This window comes from Arachis stenosperma, chromosome 1 (assembly GCF_014773155.1).
Source record: "Arachis stenosperma cultivar V10309 chromosome 1, arast.V10309.gnm1.PFL2, whole genome shotgun sequence".
Classification (NCBI taxonomy): Eukaryota; Viridiplantae; Streptophyta; class Magnoliopsida; order Fabales; family Fabaceae; genus Arachis; species Arachis stenosperma.
The window spans coordinates 35,073,293-35,079,257 of NC_080377.1; the positions used below are offsets into that span (position 1 = coordinate 35,073,293).

Genomic DNA, 5,965 nt, shown 5'->3' on the forward strand with positions numbered 1-5,965 from the left:
GGGCATCAAGTTGAGTAGTGAAGATTTTATTTCAAAATCTACAGCTACTGCTGGGTGGTGTGCCTGGAATAGTTGGAGCGTAAAATCTAGGGCTCCTTCCTCCTGGATGGTGACTCTTCTGGGCGCTGCCATGTCACCTGCATGTAAATGAACTGGATCAGTAGAAAGGTGGTTTGTTTCTTCCTTAGATGACGGTTCAGGTTTGCCCTCAAAGAGGAGTCGCTTACGCCGAGCTTGCCTTATATGTGAAAGAGTTCTTTCAATCTCAGGGTCAAATGCTGGCAAGCTTGGATCAGGAAGTGAACGCGTCATTTAACGAAAGAAACGTACAGTTTATAGTGATAAAATAAAAAGAAAAAAAATTGCAATAAAAATAAATACCAATCAATAAATTAACACACTGTTGCAACTCCCCGGCAACGGCGCCAAAAATTGATGCGGCAGAAATTGGTGAATTAAAAATTATTAAAATGTGTACGTTGGAAGTATAGTTCTTAACTCACCAGAAATCCACTTATCAATTTAGAAAGGTGTCACAGAAATTTAAATTTTAAATACTGGAAGTATGAATCCCAAGTCGTCTCCCAACGAGTTGCAGAAAAGTGTGCTATTTTATTAATCAGATGTTTTCAAAAAGGTTTGAGTTGAGTAAATAGGGAATTAAATTGGAGAATTTGAATAATGTAAATAAAAGCCTTGACTGGGAGTTGATTAGTTGGAAGTCCCGCTGTTGTTGGATTACTCTCTAGATTAATTGATAATAAAAGGTTATCCTGTTTAGTTATCTCTTACTAGGTAAGGGAAATTCAAACAAGTTGGGATGCTATGCCCGTTCACAAGTTTCAACCCACTTAATTAAAAGGGATTGGTATTAGTGACTGGAGGGCAAGCCAACAATAACCCTATTACAATCTTTCTTTCAAGCCTTCCAACTCAATTGGTTCCTTTCAATCAACTCCCCATCAAGTTAGGGAACTACTCGCTCATTGTAAATGTAAAGTTCATAACATATGAAAAGGAATTAAAGAAAGACATTGTAAATAAAAATAAAAATAATCAAATAAAAATAAAAGTAATCCTTGTATTAAATAAATCCTAATAATATTCCAATGGTAAAATTAACAAAGCAAAGGACATGGAAGAGTAAAGCCAAGTAAAGAAAACGAACTAGAATGACGAAGTCTTGATGAGGTAATAACTCTTCTCAATATCCCAATGCAAAAAGTGATAGAGAAATAAAATCCTAAAAACTATCAATGTGTAGAGAGAAAAACCTAGAGGAGGAGTAAAAACTAGATCTAAAACTAAAACTGTGTCGAATGAATGTTGTCTCTGGTTTCTGCATGTTCTCTGGCTCTAGTCTGCTGTTCTGGGCCGAGAACCGGGTCAAAATAGGGCCCAAAATCGCCCCCAGCAGAATCTGCAGATTATGCAGATCGTGCACGTCACACGATCGCGTCGTTGATGAGCGGATAATTTGTACGCTTTTTGGCATTGTTTTTAGTATGTTTTTAGTAATTTTAGTTGAGCTCTTAGTATATTTTTATTAGTTTTTAGTTAAAATTCACTTTTCTGGACTTTACTATGAATTTGTGTGTTTTTCTGTGATTTCAGGTATTTTCTGGCTGAAATTGAGGGACCTGAGCAAAAATCTGATTCAGAGACTGAAAAGGACTACAGATGCTGTTGGATTCTGACCTCCCTGCACTCGAAGTGGATTTTCTGGAGCTACAGAAGACCAATTGGCGCGTTCTCAACGGCGTTGGAAAGTAGACATCCTGGGCTTTCCAGCAATATATGATAGTCCATACTTTGCCCAAGATTTGATGGCCCAAACCGGCGTTCAAAATCACCTTCAGAATTTCCAGCGTTAAACGCCGGAACTGGCACCAAAATGGGAGTTAAACGCCCAAACTGGCACAAAAGCTGGCGTTTAACTCCAAGAAGAGTCTCTACACGAAAATGCTCCATTGCTCAGCCCAAGCACACGCCAAGTGGGCCCGGAAGTGGATTTTTATGTCATTTACTCATCTTTGTAAACCTTAGGCTACTAGTTTTCTATAAGTAGGACCTTTTACTATTGTATTTTCATCGGAGAATCTTCTGATCTTTGGAATTCTTTGTTCTTGAGATCTTTTGATCACTTTGGGAGGCTGGCCATTCGGCCATGCCTAGACCTTGTTCTTATGTATTTTCAACGGTGGAGTTTCTACACACCATAGATTAAGGTGTGGAGCTCTGCTGTACCTCGAGTATTAATGCAATTACTATTGTTCTTCTATTCAATTCCGCTTGTTCTTTGTCCAAGATATCACTTGTTCTTCAACTTGATGAATGTGATGACCCGTGACACTCATCATCATTCTCACCTATGAACGTGTGACTGACAACCACCTCCGTTCTACCTTAGATTGGGTGAATATCTCTTGGATTCCTGAAACATGATGCATGGTTGATCACCTGACAACCGAGTGCTCGCCTGACAAACGAGCCAGCCATTCCGTGAGATCAGAGTCTTCGTGGTATAGGCAAGAACTGATGGCGGCATTCAAGAGAATCCGGAAGGTCTAACCTTGTCTGTGGTATTCTGAGTAGGATTCAATGATTGAATGACTGTGACGTGCTTCAAACTCCTAGCAGGCGGGGCGTTAGTGACAGACGCAAAAGAATCAATGGATTCTATTCCGGCCTGACCGAGAACCGACAGATGGATAGCCGTGCCGTGACAGGGTGCGTTGAACATTTCCACTGAGAGGATGGGAGGTAGCCACTGACAACGGTGAAACCCTTGCATAAGCTTGCCATGGAAAGGAGTAAGAAGGATTGGATGAAGACAGTAGGAAGGCAGAGAGACGGAAGGGAAGGCATCTTCATACGCTTATCTGAAGCTCTCACCAATGATATACATAAGTATCTCTATCTTTATCTTTATGTTTCATTCATCATCTATACCCATTTGAGTCTCCCTGACTAAGATTTACAAGGTGACCATAGCTTGCTTCATACCAACAATCTCCGTGGGATCGACCCTTACTCGCGTAAGGTTTATTACTTGGACGACCCAGTGCACTTGCTGGTTAGTTGTGCGAAGTTGTAGTGATCACGATTTCGCGCACCAAGTTTTTGGCGCCGTTGCCGGGGATTGTTTCGTGTATGAACAACTGACGGTTCATCTTGTTGCTTAGATTAGGTATTTTTCAGAGTTCTTAAGAATGAATTCTAGTGTTTCATGATTTTGTTTTCAAATCAATTTTTTTTCAAGTTTTCAAAGTTTTTCAAAATCAAATCTTTTTCAAATCATATCTTTTCAATCAAATGTTTTCAAAATCAATTTCTTTCCTTTTTCAAAGATACTTGCTAACAATTAATGATTTGATTGAACATTTTAAGTATGTTGCCTTTTCTGTTGAGGAAGGTTTAATGTTTGAATCATATCTTTTCTTGTTAGGCAAGTCATTAATTTTTAAAATCAAATCTTTTTTTTAAATTGTTTTCTAATCATATCTTTTCAATCATATCTTTTTAAAACCATAACTTTTTAATCATATCTTTTTGATTTCTAGTTTCAAAATCTTTTCAAAAATTACTTGATATCTTTCTCACTCTTGATTTTCGAAAATCAAATTAAAGTTTTTCAAAATGTTTTTAAAATCTTTTTAATTAATTTTTGAAAAATCTCTTCCCCTCTTCTCACATCATTCTATCTATGGAGTACCACTCCTCCTCAATGCACAATTCGAACTCTATTTGACTAAGTTCGAATTCTTCTACCTGTTCCTTCTAATTTTCTTTTCCTCTGACACCTCAAGGAATCTCTATACTGTGACATAGAGGATTCCATATTTTCTTGTTCTCTTCTCTTTCATATGAGCAGGAGCAGAGACAAAGGCATTCTTGTTGAAGCTGACCCTGAACCTGAAAGGACCTTAAAGCGAAAGCTAAGAGAAGCTAAGGCACAACTCTCTGTAGAGGACCTAACAGAAATCTTCAAAGAAGAAGAACCCATGGCAGCCGAAAACAACAACAATGCAAGGAAGGTGCTGGGTGACTTTACTGCACCTACTCCCGAATTCTATGGGAGAAGCATCTCTATCCCTGCCATTGGAGCAAACAACTTTGAGCTTAAGCCTCAATTAGTTTCTCTAATGCAACAGAATTACAAGTTCCATGGACTTCCATTGGAAGATCCTCATCAGTTCTTAGCTAAATTCTTGCAAATCTGTGACACTGTCAAGACTAATGGGGTTGACCCTGAAGTCTACAGACTTATGCTATTCCCTTTTGCTGTAAGAGACAGAGCTAGGATATGGTTGGACTCACAACCTAAAGAAAGCCTGGACTCATGGGAAAAGCTAGTCAATGCCTTCTTGGCAAAGTTCTTTCCACCTCAAAAATTGAGTAAGCTTAGAGTGGAAGTCCAAACCTTCAGACAGAAGGATGGAGAATCCCTCTATGAAGCTTGGGAAAGATACAAATAATTGATCAGAAAATGTCCTTCTGACATGCTTTCTGAATGGAGCATCATAGGTATTTTCTATGATGGTCTCTCTGAACTATCCAAGATGTCTTTGGATAGCTCTGCTGGAGGATCTCTTCATCTGAAGAAAACGCCTACAGAAGCTCAAGAGCTAATTGAAATGGTTGCAAATAACCAATTCATGTACACTTCTGAAAGGAATCCTGTGAACAATGGGACAAGTCAGAAGAAAAGAGTTCTTGAGATTGATACTCTGAATGCCATTCTGGCTCAGAACAAAATATTGACTCAACAAGTCAATCTGATTTCTCAAAGTCTGTCTGGAATGCAAAATGTACCAAGCAGTACTAAGGATGCTTCATCTGAAGAAGAAGCCTATGATCCTGAGAACCCTTCAATGGAAGAGGTGAATTACCTAGGAGAACCCTATGGAAACACCTATAATTCTTCATGGAGAAATCACCCAAATTTCTCATGGAAGAATCAAGAGAGACCTCAACAAGGTTTCAACAACAATAATGGTGGAAGAAACAGGTTTAGCAATGGCAAGCCTTTTCCATCATCTTCTCAGCAACAGACAGAGAATTCTAAGCAGAACCCCTCTGACTTAGCAACCATGGTCTCTGATCTGATCAAGACCACTCAAAGTTTCATGACTGAAACAAGGTCCTCCATTAGGAATTTGGAGGCACAAGTGGGACAGCTGAGCAAGAAAGTTACTGAACTCCCTCCAAGTACTCTTCCAAGCAATACAGAAGAAAATCCAAAAGGAGAGTGCAAGGCCATCAACATGGCCGAATTTGGAGAGGAAGGAGAGGAAGTGAACGCCACTGAGGAAGACCTCAATGGGCATGCACTGACCTCCACTGAGTTCCCAAATGAGGAACCATGGGAATCTGAGGCTCAAAATGAGACCATAGAGATTCCATTGGACTTACTTCTGCCCTTCATGAGCTCTGATGAGTATTCTTCCTCTGAAGAGGATGAGTATGTCACTGAAGAGCAAGTTGCTAAATACCTTGGAGCAATCATGAAGCTAAATGACAAGTTATTCAGAAATGAGACTTGGGAGAATGAACCTCCTTTGCTCACCAAAGAACTGGATGACTTGTCTAGGCAGAAATTACCTCAAAAGAGACAAGATTCTGGGAAGTTTTCAATACCTTGTACCATAGGCACCATGACCTTCAAGAAGGCTCTGTGTGACTTAGGGTCAAGTGTAAACCTCATGCCTCTCTCTGTAATGGAGAAGCTAGGAATCTTTGAGGTGCAAGCTGCAAAAATCTCACTAGAGATGGCAGACAACTCAAGAAAACAAGCTCATGGACTTGTTGAGGATGTTTTGGTGAAGATTGAAGACCATTACATCCCTGCTGATTTCATAGTCCTAGAGACTGGGAAGTGCATGGATGAAACCATCATCCTTGGCAGACCCTTCCTAGCCACAGCAAAGGCTGTGATTGATGTTGATGGAGGTGAACTGATCAT

At 39.7% G+C, this 5,965-nt stretch overlaps 1 non-coding gene across 1 annotated transcript; it reads right to left on the minus strand.

The window, feature by feature from the left end:
- Positions 1-4,400: 4,400 nt before the first annotated feature.
- Positions 4,401-4,508, minus strand: LOC130955174 (small nucleolar RNA R71). Its single transcript, XR_009076627.1, has one exon. It is a non-coding gene; the product is annotated as a small nucleolar RNA R71 (small nucleolar RNA).
- Positions 4,509-5,965: the final 1,457 nt, after the last annotated feature.